The 16,253-nt window shown below is 37.6% G+C and overlaps 1 protein-coding gene across 5 annotated transcripts in view; it reads right to left on the reverse strand.

The window, feature by feature from the left end:
* Positions 1–16,253, reverse strand: part of RAB11FIP2 (RAB11 family interacting protein 2) — a 62,347-nt gene that overhangs the window by 11,403 nt on the left and 34,691 nt on the right. For 3 of the 5 annotated variants that reach the window (XR_011326922.1, XR_011326924.1, XR_011326923.1), the window contains exons 5-9: positions 15,725–15,781; positions 14,739–14,835; positions 5,687–8,650; positions 2,074–2,230; positions 919–1,190 (exon numbers count right to left, since the gene is read on the reverse strand). The gene's annotated coding sequence lies outside the window, so the exon portion shown is untranslated. Of the gene's footprint in view, positions 1–918; positions 1,191–2,073; positions 2,231–5,686; positions 8,651–12,204; positions 12,426–14,738; positions 14,836–15,724; positions 15,782–16,253 lie in introns of those variants that run through there. The other 2 variants (XR_011326921.1, XR_011326925.1) reach the window with 2 other exon arrangements.

Raw genomic sequence — 16,253 nt, forward strand, 5'->3', positions numbered from 1 at the left:
AGGTGTTAAAGCAGGGCTGAAACACTAGTGTAGAAACTATATACCAATATATTATCTCTACCGCATCACTGAGACAGAAATGGAAATTAAAAAAGAGATACAAATTTTTAAAAAATTGTCAGAAGCACATTGAAAATCAAATAAAATTGATGTTCTGTTTAATGTTCTTGCCATGAGAAAATCTCCCAGTGGAGTCAATGAGAGATTATCTCGGGCAGGGAGTACTGAGCTGGCCTTAACACATTAAAAGATAAATCATATATAGCTGATGCAAGTCAGGGGGGAAAAAAAATGTTACGGGAAATGTTTATCTTTTCCAAATCTTTCTTGAGGGCAGTGTTAAAAAAAGGTTGATGTGATTGAAGCATAATGTCATTACTTGCCAGGGGAAATACAGGATGTTAAGAGGCTGATTAACCTGCCTTCACAGTGCAAGCATGTCGGCCCTAAATTTATATCATATTAACTTTTTATCTTCTGAAATTCTCCAACTGCAAATGCACAGGTAAACTCAAAAGGTACATTTACTGCAGTTAAAGTGCGAGATGGGAGCTGTGTGCGACATTTAAAGCCAGAGCTCATCTGAACTTTTTGCAAATCTGAGGAGGGTCAGCTCCAAGGATTTAGTTTAGATCCATGCTTAGCTGAAGGTAATTGAGGGCAAATTATGACCCCTTCAATCAGAGGAACTACAGAGCAATACTGCTTTTGTCAGTGCTGCTTGGGCTTGTACAGAATTTCTTGACGTTAAGAACAGAATTTGATCTGAACCATGCAAATTTATAAGCCACACTCTATGAACTCTGTGTATATTTTGTTATGCTCCAGGATAGACCTACTGCTAAATAACTATTTTTCCATGGCCTCCCCGGCTTAGTAACTACCACTTTTCTTTGATTTACAAAACAAAGTTCTCACCTTTGGTTGTTGGGAGTTTCTATTTTGGGCTCGGGCAGCACCCCTGGAATGCGGCAGAGCATGACTGGGTGCTGCACCTTCGCCCCACGCAGGGAAGAGCCTCCCAGGAGCAGCACCCGGAGGGGTGAGGAGAGCCCGACACAGCGCACCGCGCCAGCAGAAAGCCCTGGAGACAAATATACGCGTGCCAGCTCATGCCTCTTAAAACTGCAAGAACAGGCTGTTCCAGAGCATACATCATGAGATTCCCAACCTTGCTGACACCTCGATGCCTGTTGGAACACCAGTGAACAGCATCATTACTCTTAAATTCATTAATAAGGTCACTTACTCTCTGGTGACTCTCCAAAGGTGTAAGCTTATTCACGTGCATTAGGGTGAGTTCATAACTCCTCCCAGTGCTGGTAGAAAATAGCCTTATGCTAAAATTGTATCAAATTCTAGATCAAGAAATGTTAGGAATGTAAGTTTATAAAGTCAAATGCTCCAAAGCTGAGAAATAACAGAATTAGGGTTGCCTTATTATTCACTTCTAATTTTTTCCAGAAGATGTACTGTGCTCACGATAAGAGCTGAAATTATACCTCTTGCTGTCTCCCTGCCCCCCCCTCAATTAATGAGAGGAGATGAGCTTTAAAGACTCATTTCTTAGAGACTTTTAAAGACCCTCAACTGCCTTGCATCTGATAAGTTTCACACTTGTTAACTCATTATTTTACAACATCCAAGTGAGATGAACTGGGCCTAATGCCTCAGCAGCTGACGTGGAAGCACAGAGGCCACGGTCGGTTCTGACTGACGGATGAATGAAGCGGAGATTTTGCAGGAAAAGGAAAAGCGTGTGACATGTAATTTGAAGGCTCTATCATATTGGGAGAGTATGACTCTTGAGGCAGCTGACTAAGTTGTGGAGCACACCTCCACTGTGAATTATTTTTTTTTTTTCACTTCTGGCTGTCCACATGGATGTAAGCACTCCAAGACAGTTGTCAGTGTCCCTACAGGCTTCTCTGCCTTGTTGGACTTGGGGTTTTTTACCAGACCTATTTGTAAATAACTGCTCGGTCACACCAGCAGGTCCTAATTAAGCCTTTCCGCCTTCTCCATCGTGGAGCCCCTAGGATCTGCCATGGAGTGGATAATTTACAAACAAACCTGATCCTCTTCATAGGGATCATCCAGAACAGAACAGCAGGGCCAGAGGATGATTTGCCGATTATATCACTAGCCTGAAAGATGGGTGGCTTTGGTTCAGCTTCCTTCTCCATTACAGCCTTCTGCATGATTTGTGGCAAATCGCCAAAGCCATCACCTGCCAAAGGACGGAAGCACAAAAAGCAAGATAAGAATAAAACGTAGGCACTCAGGTACAGAAGTATGACTCCGCAGGTCACATATGCACCTACATTTCTAACAGTAAAAATTCCACAATGTTTATAGCCCAGCACCACCATCATCCTCTGAGGGCTCAGTGCCTAGCTCTAATACTATGCCTAAACACGAGTGGCATCGCCTTTAGCGCTGAACATTCATCAACAGCTCTTGCAGCTTTAAGGCACCAAATGCTGTCATTACTGAATCAGAGAACTGAGATTCTGCCTCCTTCCTTTCCCAGCCCCATACTTGGTGTGCTTTCTGCAGTGCTGGCAAAGCTTTAGCTACAGAAGTGGAGTGTCCTTGTGCCCAGGCTTGGCCAAGCCCTCTAATCACTAACGTGCTCTTTATCCTGCTCATGTCTCTCTTTCCCTTCATTAAAATAAAACATAAAAAAGGCCAGTATCACTTCCATTTTTAAAAGGAACTACATAAACATCCTAATTACAGAAGACAGTCTAGCTCAGTGGAGTCTACAAATTATTGTGGCCCAGTCAATCAAAATGCCCGCTTAAATACCTCAATACTGTCCTTAGATTCACTTGTGTCAATGAATAATCTGCAGTGTATTGCAAAAAACTTTTCCACATATGCCAGTGAACCTAAGAAAACTCTGTAACCGTATACAAAGTGTGTGGTGCCAATCAAGTATTTTTAAAGTGAATCTAGAGAAACAGAAGTGGTGTAATTTACATGCTACAGTGAGCATATACGTTACTTGATTATCAAAACCTTTATTCCATTTGCTGTAACAAAGGTTCCAAAATTGGAGAGCACCCACGGGACAACCGTTTACAAGATTCATTCAGAGATGTATCAACAGTTTGAGCCCACTAGGTACAGGGGAACATTGTAGAACATTCACAGTTCATAAACCCTAATATAACAACTGCCAAGCCCTATAATACCTTGCTTTCAGAAGAACAATTCACCCCTTTATACATCAAACAGCAATTTTCTTAACTACAGCAATTTTGTATGTGATGATAAATTCGGGTGGAAATTCGCCCAATACTTTCTCAGGAAAAATAATGCAAAGAAGCTCCTTAAACTTATTGGTGCATCTTTTTCAATATTCACGTATGATTTAAAAACTTAAATATACTTGCATTTATTTGGAAAAATTGGATACCTGTGCTCCAGATACTTGCACAGGTCTTCCTCTCCCAGGATTAGTCTCACTGTAGTTTGCAGGATTTACCATGACTACTTATAATCACTGGTTGAAAAACTGACAGGCAAGGTATTTTTCCCAAGAAAAGTACTTTGTAGGGCTTAAGAAACAGATATCTTGGTAATCGAATTCAGAAAGGGAATGCACATACATGTAAAGAAAGGTCATTGTTAGCTGAAGTGTGACAGATCTAGTCTGTATTAATCTATACTGACTTGATGAAAATCCATGACTTCACTGAATTTTGGACCAGCTCCTAACAATTGCAGATCCCAGCCAAATATAACAAGCTCTTACTATGGTGATTTTCAGATTGACCCATTTGGGATAATACGCTTCATAAAAACCTAGACTGTAAAACTTATGAGTTCCTTCTAGCTTAAACAGCTCCAAGGAACTAGACCAATTGCAATTTGAACTCTGGTTTGCATAAGCCTTTATGATATCTTGAAGTATCATAAGAAATCCTCAATTTTTTAATTATTGTACATTAAGTACCCTAAGTCTCCCTTAGAAAAAAACAAAAGTCCAGCAAACCCAAATAATAAAGTCTATTTCAAAAGCAGATTTGTTCTTTTCTTTCTGTTCTGCTTGCTTTGTGTGAAAATGTTGTGCCTTTCTGAACCACGAGTTTTGCTTCAGTCCAGTGACTTGGGATTTCAAACATCAGTTACAAGTTACAGCCTAAGCCTGTATCAGCTTACTTTAGGGGAGTTCGGAGGGGTTAAATAATGATAAAGGCATGACAAAATGTCAGGATTAAAAATAATTTCTGTTTTATGAGCATCAGTACTGTGGCCAAATTCCACTCTTTTAAACCAAGATAAAATGCCTTTTACTTATTTTCATTCAGTATTAAGAAAACGGTGATTTTGTTTATATGGAAATCAGAGCACAGTTCATGTCCTCCTCATGCTTGGTTTTTATCTCTCCCCATTTAGCTTTTGTTGTGCTCAACCTTCTGGTTTCAGCTTGAGCAGACTTTGCACTGGACTCAACAATTAAAGAATTCTCCAACAGCTGGATTAGGTATCTTAAGTTTCACATTCTTTGTTTTGTTTTCCACTTATCCACTATAAATTGAGGTGACTAACAGAAACAATTTAAAAGTTTGATTTTTAAAAATCTTTCAAAAATAACTGCATTTCAATAAATTCACAATATTTTTTTGTCAGTTCTAATCTTACTATAATCTATTCAACTACTTAAAATTAAGAAATAGTCATGCAAGTTTTCTCTAAATTTTGAAGAAAGTCAAGCTACTGAGCTAGTTGAAATCCTGGCTAAACATCTGTATCAGTTGTTGAAGTCTTAAGCCAGGTTTTGACAACACTATCCTTTTCTATTGTATAAGAATACTTTTTCTGCCTCAGTTTATTCCACTAGTTCTGATTAGTAATTAGTTCATCCACAGCTGAAAAAAATCAAACAGGAATTGAAAAATGGAAGAGAGATTATTCTCTTCTTTCTATGTATAACAATACAGTGTAAGAGGAAGAGATCTATCATCTCTAAAATTATGAAGGATAAGGATGAATGTAAGTAAATTGATTCAATTTTCTAATTAAATATAATATTCCCTTTGTTTAATAATTGAATTTAGATGAATTTATATTGTTTTCTTATATATCTAGCCTACTTAGGGTAATTTATTTCAGTAGCATCAACAAGATTAATTCCTAGATTTTTTTATCCATTAGAATTATAATTTCTACACAAATGAGGACACAATCATTATCCACACCATAATAAATGCAAATATAAAAAAATCTATACAAGTGCCTAAATAATAGATACAAGATATAGTGTGCCCTACATATGAGCAAAGTTCAGACAAAGTTATAGCAGCCTTAAAGGTGTTCTGCTTGCTTATTAATATTATTTAAATTACTTTTGGACTATTTTCCTTTGAATCTGCTCAACTTGGCTCACAGAAATATTTTTTTTTCCTGTGGCTTGTAGCTTTGGTCTAATCTTATGGTAAGTATTTGTTGACCTTTAGGTAAAAAAGATGAATTTCATAGAATTTTCCTTTTATAGAAAAAACAAATATTGGATTATCTTGAATGAGCATGATGAGCACAATCAACCATTTGTTTGTAAAAGGTTTGCCTTTCCTTGGATCTCTTCACTCCATAAAAAACCCCAACAAAACAAACTACCATCTGTTTTCAACCTCTACACTCATTGAATAGATCCATTTATTTATCCATACTGCACCTCTGTATTACGTTTTATGGTGAGCTTGAATTTGCCTTTAGAGCTGCTCAGTCTTGGAGGTCTCTGAGGATGCTGTCCTGAAACAGGTAGTTTCCCGAAGTGGTATCCATGCATAGAAAAAGGTGCTTGCTTCTAACACTGAATTGAAAGCTGCAGAGAATAAGAAAAGATATATTATCTTTGAACTGCTTGCTCAGTCTTTCTAGGCTTTATTGCAAGCCTCTACTAGCACATCTCCATTCTTACTATAAGATAGGGCTAGAGAAACCTTGGTCCTCTCAGTGTGCTAAGCTTTTGATTTTGCTTCTGCTCCTGTTGCAATAACTTCCATTTTGACCTCCTTAACCTCATTAGCTATCCTACCTTAGCTATGCTGTACAGACTTTGTTACTGAGTATTTGGTACATCAAATTGTGTTTGGTTCATAAAAGTTCAGTAATATTATTTTGATATAAATTTTATACAACTACAATTTTTCCTAGTTTAAGGAATGCATTGCTTAACTTACAGTATATCCAGAGCTTTACAGGATATCAGAATATGATTGTCCAAAGTGGTTCTTGAATTTACTTATTCACTTATGTTCAAATAGATGTTATCTCAGTTCTGTCAGCCCAGCTCCCTTTGCCTCCTCTGACTTTGGGGTAAATACCCATTTAATAGTAACCTCACAGCATTTTAAATTCTTTGCCCAGTTCTAGATTATTATAAATTTTATCTTTTATCTCTCTAATATCAGTGGATAAATCAATAGACTGAACATTCCACGTTTTATTCTACATCTAAATCTGTTTATAGGCCCTAAGTGATTTTTAATTTTTTTCCCCTCATTGGCTATGAGAACTTTATTTGACAGTACATTTAGATACAGTTTTATCCTTTTTACAAGCTGGCGCTTTCTAACATGACCCTTGGAGAATATATAATCATACAGTATTATAATAATTTTTTATAAAGCTTGTGGTTGTTCTTGTTGTTTCAGTAACAATTTTTCTGCTAATATAGATGAATACTTTTAATCATAATAAAAACATATTTTAATATTACCTGTTATTCTAGTCCATATTAGTTTTTATAAAAGGTTGCTCTTGGATTCCTAGAAGTAGTATTCACTTTTAACGTCAATACTTACCTTCACGCATCTCTGGGGAGTTCTGCAATGTCAGTTTGAATTCATTATTATCAGACCATTCAGCTGACGAGAAGATGACCTAATCCCATACCCATTACTCACAAATGTAGTCCTGTTAACATAAATAGGACAACATAGAAGAATAATGGATTGCAAGGGGTTTTTTTTGTTTTTATATCTTAAAAGATGTTACCCAGTTCAATTCCGCATTTCGAGATATAAAAACATGAGAGTTGGTTACATTCCTGTGAAAAAACTGTTTAATTACCACAAATTTCCTGGAAAGGTGATGTTGCCTGAAGATGCCGGAAGCCAGACTAGATGATCCAATCTGATGTCCCTTCCAACCTGAGTTATTCTATGATAAAAATGTCCCTATGGCACTCAGTGAAAAGAGAGATCCCGTCCCAGTGAGTCATTAGGTATTTTAAAAATTGACTGGGAATTTCTTTCTTGCTAGTGCTTTGGTCATGAAGAAATAATTTAGCCTTCTTGGTTAGACTTGCTAATGGCCTTATTGCACAAACTGTTTCTTCTAGAGTGGACATGAAGAAGACAGATGTTTAAATTCAACTTTTTCTCCTCTCTAAGGCTGTGTTACTATCTTCTCAGTGGCGGCTTTGCCCAGTGCCTCACCAGAGGGTCTCCTGACTCCACATGGATACGCAGGCAGTAGAGGTAAGGCACATCCTGGAGGGGAAGGAAAAGCTGCTGATGGGAGGAAGAGCTTAAAACAGGATTTCACCTGCAAGCCGTAGAAGGCAGAAAAGATGTCTTGGGGGCTAGACAACATCAAAAGATGAGAGCAGATCCCGGAGGGTGACAGAAGGAGTTAAGGTTTAGAATTTACTTCCTTTGTCAATGACTCAATGGAATTTGAGTAATATTTACAAATACATACGTTTTCCTCGCATAAGAAAAGAAAAGGCTGTTTGGCTCAGTAGAACTGTTACTGAGTTAATTGGACAGCAAATTCCCACGTACTCAGCTAATTACACAGAGAGATGCACAAGACTCTCCTTCCAGGTGCCTTAGCCCTGCCTAGTAGGAAGTGTCACTCCGTCAAAAACATTTGAACAGTCACTGTAATAAATCTGTCAGTTTTGAAACTCAATCTCTGGGCCGTTTGAAAGAGAAATGCTTTGCAAAAGCAACACATGTTTTTTCCCCTCATATTTAAAGCAGATATTTACAATAACATTTGTTCAAATGGTGAAAACCCCTTTTAATTATATAAATTTTCTGAAAAGCTTCATAGCTACAGTAGTTTTATGAGTCATTTATTAGAAAAGACTGAGGTTTTTAAGAGGATCCAGCTGTAACTTGCCCTGAACACTGTACAAATTCTTTAGTAAGTACTGATGACTTTTTTGTGTCTGTGCAATTGAAAAAAAATACCCACTGGTTTTGTTTATCAATGCAAAAACTTGTTTAAACATATTCAGAACTATGTTTCTGTTTTTATTGAACATAAGCTGTCTGTTTCTCTTATTAAGAATGCTTTCATACAAATGATCAAAATTATGAAACTTTATACCTCAGATTCACACAGAAGTTGAGAAAATGTAATGGTGCTAAGTTTTGATGTTTTCTGAAGTAGGAAGACTAAAAAATATCTCTACAGTGTTTTGGCTTGGGGATAAGTACTTCAAAAGCAGAGCACATGATATTGTTCTTTCACCCAGAAAAGAGAAGTAAAATAGATTTTTTTGGCAAATTAATTATCCTAACTTCCACGCAAATCTCCCAAGTAAACTGAGTCTGACCTCTCCATTCCAGCCTTTCTGGGAGCCACCCTTTGGCACCACTGCATGCATGAGCCTTCCAGTTATCTGAAGGAAAAGATAAAGAAAAAGTAAGGATAAGTTAAGATCTTGGGAAAAAACACTTAACCGTGACTATGTTTGGTTTAAATACTGAGAATATAATCAGCAAAATCTGCTCTGCCTTAGTGGGTCACTTGCTGTCCCTCGACTGATTTACTTCTAGATTCAGAGGTGTGGCCGGAATGTTCTACCTGTGCAAACCAATAAAACACGACAAGGTGCCAAACGCCTCCGAAGTCTCGTGCTGGGTCTGCTGCCTTCACCAAAATGATGCGCTTGCTACACGCTCCTGGAATAACACTTTTCCTTTTGAGTTACTGATCTAGAAACGATGAGTGCTGCCAGAATTGCATCATTCCCTGTCAAGATGAAGGGAGAAACAAAAGAAAACCCCTCCTGAAACTCCTCTGATATTTTTACCTAGGCAACCTCACAGATCCCAATGGAGACCTGAGGCTGTAACTCAACACATGATTTTGCATAATTGGATGCATCTTAAATTGCAGTCTTCTAGTGTTGCTAACCCTGGAGTCTGACCTTGGTTTTAATTTTTAAAAGTTTACTTTGCTGAAGCTTCTCCTTCTCAACTTCAGTGATATTCAAAACAATGACAGAGCAGCTAGTAACTACAAAGTGGGCAAATAACAGAGCACTCATCAAACTTTTTTGTACTCGGATACCATTTTAAACATGAGCGCTATTAGGAACAGAGCATGATTTAAATGTGCTTTGACATGGGAGATGATACCGGGAAAGATAAATGTTTTAAATCAAACTCTATTTAAGATAAGCACGGCATACAAAGTAGCTACTTGACTCTTGGAATTTAAAAGTGCATTTATTCAGATACATACTTAAATATACAGAACTGTATCTGGAAAATATGTTCAATGAGCAATTAGATTAGTAAAGAAAATAAAATGTGCTTGGGCAGTTTGCCATTTTATTTATTACTATTCTTCCACTAATTTTTACAACTTGCCAAAGTGCATGCTCTATACTGATTTGAAGCCAAATTGGAAGTACAGGTGCACCAACACGTGAGAAAGTATTTCAATAGCTGAAGAAAAAGCTTATATTCAAAACTGAAGCTGCGTAAATCAATGTCTTCAACTCCTTAGCTGTGTGCCATGAGGAAGAAAAAGCCTCAGGAAGAAACAGACTGATGCTACTGCCATCTCACAAAAACCCTGGGCTACAAAGACGTTAGTTTTTGTGTCACTTTACCACCAGACAAGCCAAAATGTTTCATTCATAGGGACCAGGATTTATACTCAGCCCTAAATTTTCCTCTATGTCAGCAAATCTAATTGCTACTTTGAAAACAGGAGTGGTAAGTGTCTGCTGCCCTGGATCTAAGATAGTCATTAAAACCAGTGCAAAGTGGGAATAACTGTTAATATTGGAATTTAGTAGCCTTTTAAGCTCATTTTGACATGGTATAATGCTAAAATTTGGCATTAATGTCAAAGTTTGAAAAAAATTAATTATGCTTTTTGAGAATTCCACAACTTTCTGCTTAGTAAGGGCCTAGAGACAGAAAAAGGAAAAAAACCTTTAACCAGGAGCGAGCTTCCTGGGGTTTGCTGCTCATGAGAAGTGGTCTGAGAACAAGAGATTCATGTTTTTTAGCAGATATGCTGCCAGCTTTTCTCACAGGCAGCAACAGGCAGTGTAAACTCGAGGGCCACATCTAAAATAAACAGATTTTATACCTGTGGGAGGCAGGGAGGTTCAGCTTTCCAATGGTCTAAATAATTAATATCCAGCAGTTGAAAGATACAAGCTGATATAATATACGGTGGTGCCATTGGGTACCGTAGCAAAAGGATAACAATAATCCAAAGTCATGCTGAGATCTGCTACAGTGCAAACTGCAAGGGCTACAACCAACTTGCTCAAACGTTTTCAGACACTGACTCAGCTATCCAAGTGCCAGCCCTAGGTTAGCAATGAGAAAAAGATGAAATTCTGGAAATTTTATAATGTGATGATCTTATCCCTCAGTATCTTTTATAGTGCTCTAATGAGGAAGCATTGCCTTCTAAAACACTTCAGAAAAAGCATCACTTTGTATGTGGGACTGCAGTGAGTGGTTATTTCAACTGGCCAGTATTATGCTATTAACTCTTCTCAAGCTAGAATGATGGCTACATTGTATGGGGATTTATTGAGGGAAGGATGTTTCTCAGGACATCGCAAAAAGCACTCCTGCCAGAAGACCACCATTTCACTGAAAGATTTTAATTGTAAAAACAACTATACTAGCCTGGTATCTCCCCTTCATAACTGCATCACTCTTTGTTTATATGTCAGTCTTTGAAGAAAGCATTGATTCCATCAGCCTCTAGTCAGACTAAAATCCATAATTTTTCTTTCAAAGATAAGTCAAAGGAGGAATCAAATAAAGCAGTAAAATATCTAATATTTTGTGTATCTGCTAATTGTCCTTTGCGTAAGAAAAAAAGAAAGAAAGAAAAATCAGGGGCTTGTAATTCAAGCAATTTACTTTGGGGGAAAATTTGTGTACTTTTTTCCAGGCACTAGGAAAATCCGAGAAATCTGTTACTATTTGTGTTCACAGCATCTAACACACTCCTGAAGTGTGATACTTACTGTAGTTAGTCAGTTATTGCCTCCTGTAAGGAAGCAGTTATTGCTTCTCATGCCTACCACAGGAAAACTCAACAAGCTCATTCTTCACCTTTTATATTCTGAGAGATACTGTTCCCTTCTACAGCTATCTTATATATTAGTATTTGATCAATCTTCAATACAGTGACTATCTAAAAACTGTCTCACTTCCTCTCCTTCTAAAATTAACATTTCTCTTTTTTAACTAAATGCATAACTCCCAATTGCTAGAGACCATCACTGCTGAATCGTTTTCTCCTCCTATTTCTGAACACCTTAAAATCTTCAGACTTTGTGAGATGCTGTGATTGTGAGAGAGGTTTAGGTTTTTCACAGAACTCTCTTTTCTCCAATGCTAGCTTTTTTTTTAACACACACTCAACTGCAAAGTACAGCTATCCACTCAGTTACAGCAGTTGTCTTCTGCAAGTCTACATGTTTCTTAGAAGGATACAGGGAAAAATGTGGTCTCTTTATTCAGATGAGCTGGCTTAAACTAATGAATCGAAGCTGAATGCTCTCCTATTTTTAAGTTAGATGAAGAAGACACTGAATGTATTTAACAGAACACACCTCCAAACCTGGCAACTTTTCAAACAAGTTAATGATGTCCCACATGACATTATCAACAAATGTTACCTTTTATTTTGAATGCTCCTTGGCTAACACACTTTTGTAGAGTAAGCCCAAACAGGAACTGCAAAACCTTATGGGCTGGCAGATGAAGAACACCCTGACCAACCCATCCTGATTGATAAGCATTTGGAAATTCGTCTGCTTTTTTGCTTCCTGTGCCCTAAGACTAAAGTGACTGTCTAGTCTTAGGGGTACCCCCCCCACACACCTGTATTCAAGAAATCTGTTCTCACCTTGACGTTTATTTCACTATGTTTTGCTCTATTCAGACTGTGGCTTTGAGTCATCCTTCCAAAGTTCAAGATAGTTTTCCAATGAGCCCTTCAGAAACTTGCTTTGATCCCAGTTTTGGCAGTCAGTTCTCGTCACATATTTCATTTGTTACTTTAGATGTAAGTCCCCAGCCAAAACAGTCCAAGAGCAAAGAAGAGGAACAGCCTCCAAATATGGTGAGAGCTAAGCTGGTTTCTGGAGTAGTTTAGCACATAGGCGTGCGCAAGAATGAAGAGAACTGGAACAAGTTTTAAATAATGCTCTAAATAGACTGTGGTGAAATGTTCAGAACTTAAAACTACAAAGAAAATCCTGAAACAGATAAAAGAATAGCTAAGACCCCATCAGTAAATATAACTCTGCCGTGATCAACTCCATCAATAAAACACTGCCTCAACTCTCTGAAACCATGTCTGACGAAACAAAGGTTAAGCACAAGTCCTTAACTTAGTATGTGGTTTACAAAGAGCTAGTGAAGTTTATGCCATCAAACACAAAGGATGAGGTTTTTTTCCAAAGCAATTATACTGGACAGTTATAACAAAAATACCAGCAAAAATACTCTTCAGTATCCACCAACTGAATCTTAATTCAGACCACACAATTCTTTTGCTTTTAATTAGGATTATTTTATTCCTCTCCACTGCTGTTGGATGTTCCTTTCATTTAGTCTCTCAACTTAAAATTCACACCATTTCACAGTATTCTCTGTGTGGATCACAAGGAGGCCAATTACAAGAGGCTCTTAAATAACAGTAATGTTAATCAAGTGAACTGTTACATATATAGCAGCCAACAATAATCTGGCCCTTAACAATAAAGAAATAGTTATTTATACAAGTTTTTAAACGTGAAAATGTAAGAAAATAGGAAGTTTTCTATATCTGATTCTGGAAACACATAAGCCTGGTATTCACATCCAGTATACTCCATACACAACAAAAAGTCAAGACTGCATCTCACAAAGCATCAACATTTTTTTCCTTGCTCCATAAGCAGTACCTAGCACCTGTTGTAAACCGATCCCTATTCTCTTGTCCTCCAGTTTATAAAGAAATAAAGCAAATTTGATGCTAGCCTGTTGGATAAAGGAGTGCCTGAGGCTGCATACCCAAGTTTAGCTGCACCGCAGTTCAACACAAAGGTTTGTACAATTTTTTAGGAAAACCTTAATTCTCCCAGAGCTCATTTTTAACTTCTACAATACGCAAAAGAGTGTACGAGATACTTTGGCTTTGTATACTTTGGAAAAGTAGAGATTTGGAATCTCACAATGTTACCTTACAATTTAAAATATGTAACTGTGGTAGCTTTTGAATCATAACTATAAAATACTGGAGCATATCTATAAAGGAATTAAAACTCTAAAATGCATGAACACTTTGAATTGTTTCTTGTTATACACATTTAATGATTTAGTTTAAAATAGCACATAAAAACTCCTTAAAAATAGCGTATTGAAAAATGCTTATCCAAATGCAATTGCTATGCACAAGGCAAGAGTTTTCTTTTAAAAAACCCCGCCATTTTGCATTTTGTGCTTCAATGTTCCTTAAAAATAAGTACTAAGTAATCTACAATTAGCAAAATATAAGCATATTTAAGCTATGACTTATAAGTTAATGAAATAAGCTGCTTCAATGGGGAAAACATTTTATTAGGAAATAGAAAATACTCATAGCTGGAGAGTCAGCAGCTGCTTTTAAAGGATGCCATTAGGCTGCCATTATTTTGACAAAGCTCTGGCCTCAAAGAGGCTGATTTTCTTAACGCGTTGTAGAAGTCCTTGGCAAATTACATAATATTCATTAAATTTAAATGGAGACCCTTGATGTCTCCTGTAAAGATGTCCCAGGGAGTCAATTTTCAAGGAATTCATAATGTAAGCAGCAAGTTATCGGAGAAGGGGACATTCATCACCTAAGAAGGCCCCGAATGAATCATTTAGACAAGAGGGTGATATGACACATTTTGGTGGTTTATTTGTTAGACTCCATGAGACCCTGAGTCAGACACCTACTTCAAGTAACAAAAGAGGCAATCTGGCCAGCCACGTGCTGCATACACCAAATTTCCTCAGGCATTTCCTACCTTTCCTAGGAAAGTGGTTCGTTTAATCCCTAGAGTTAATGCGAGTGTCAGAGGGACTAAAAAAGCAGAGGCGACAGCTGGCTAAAGCACTGCGCTTCTGTCCGACACCTGCCTCGCGCCCAACACCTTGGGAACTAACTCCCACTTTTTGGGGGACACTGATTTTGCTAGTGAAGGATGCTGTGTTAACTTCCTATTACAAAAAGAACCTGGCACGTGCTGGGCAAATAGACCCCTTAAAATCTGAATCCTAGGCCTACTAACTTTCTGTTGTTGGGTTTTTTTTGGATCCCAACGGTGGAATCTTCCCACTGTTGCTTATACTCATTCCCTCTATGTCACACAGCAAATACTGTTAAGGCTGATATAAAAGACCGTTCCATGAAGTTTTCCCCCTTTTTAATATTCAGCTTCATTTAGATGATGTTGCATGTCCCTGAAACCTTTTTAAGCTGCTTACCTTTAAAGTATAAACATGTCAGCATTTAGCCCCAGAAGGTACTTTTCTGTCCTCAATCATCATCCATTTATCAAAGACTGATCTACGTTGCTAAATGCTGTAAAACACATTATAAATACATTGTAATAATATCCATCTAATAGCCATTGGCTACCAGCATTGAATATACTGATATTTATATAAACATTACACAGACAATGTCACACGGTTCTCAAATTGGGTTGTACTTAATGTGGTAGCCTTCTATCATCATTACTCAATAAGTAGTACAGACAAAGAGAAAACAGCTTCCTTTAGCAGATAGCCTTATTCCTATCTCTCATAAAATGACACTATTACAAAATAATCCAACATAATAATCCAACATTTAATTTATTAATGCAGAATAAGAGACAGGATTTGGTCATCATCATCATTACTTATAACTTTACTAACACGCCCAGTGTTACACAAAAAGGCAACGCATCCCAGGTGAGCTGCAGCCAGAGCTTGCAGAACACTCCCATAAAAACAAATTAAACAACAAAATATGGAAATGAAATCCTGATTTTTACTCTGTATGGCTCCATAAAGAATTAACTTTAACAAATGTAACTGAAGAGAGAATTGTCCTTAATGATCCTTCTAGTTTCCATCTAAATATTTCAATAGCTCTTTAACTACTAAACTATATTCAAAATATCCTTGAAAACCTTTACTAGGGCGTTGAGATGTTAAATAATGAAAACTCAAAACCCCAACTCCGTGCTGGGGAAACTGGAAGCTATTTAATCAAGCTGGGCTCTTATATCGTCAACAGAATTACAGTTGATATCAACTAACAAACATTATGCCTATGAGGTAGGGAAATTGCGCTGGCTCCATTTTCCAATGGGCATAGGAACTGAGATTAGTTACCAGATGTGAATTACAGATGGAAACTGCAAGCAGCATGGTGCTTTCAGAAACCTGCCTTCCTCTTCTGTCCTCACTCCTCATCTACTCACCCATCGGGGGACAGTTGCAAAGTCAGTGAGACATGAGGTGAAACAGCCGATGGAAACCTGCATAACAAAGCACGTGTAAGTACATGTACATCTCAAAAATTGACTGTGATTTCCCATAACCACTACATTTCATGCATATCTCAAAGAGAAGAACCTCTTCTAAACCTCCTAGTTGTACGACAAAGGACCTAGTCAGGGAGCAAGTTAACTGCAAGGAAAGGAATCACATCCCAGTGAAATTCAAGCCTCCAAGTAATTGGGTGAACTACTCACAACATTCTTCTCCTGAGCCAGGACCACTCTTCCTATCCCCTTAGCATCCTGAAAACCTACTATTGTCAGGGGGAAGACTTTGCTGTCTTGTTGCCTCAAGGAAGAGGAAAAGAAGACAGGCAAAAGCATTTTTTTTCTGAGAAAAGTGTGTTGAAAAACTTGTGGGAGCATAGAAAAAAAATACCTATGGGGCAGGGAGGTGGGGGAGAATGCTCTAGTTTTCTGTCATTCTGGCTGGGTTTTATTCTGTCAAGCA

The sequence above is a fragment of the Haliaeetus albicilla genome, chromosome 11 (assembly GCF_947461875.1).
Source record: "Haliaeetus albicilla chromosome 11, bHalAlb1.1, whole genome shotgun sequence".
NCBI lineage: Eukaryota > Metazoa > Chordata > Aves > Accipitriformes > Accipitridae > Haliaeetus > Haliaeetus albicilla.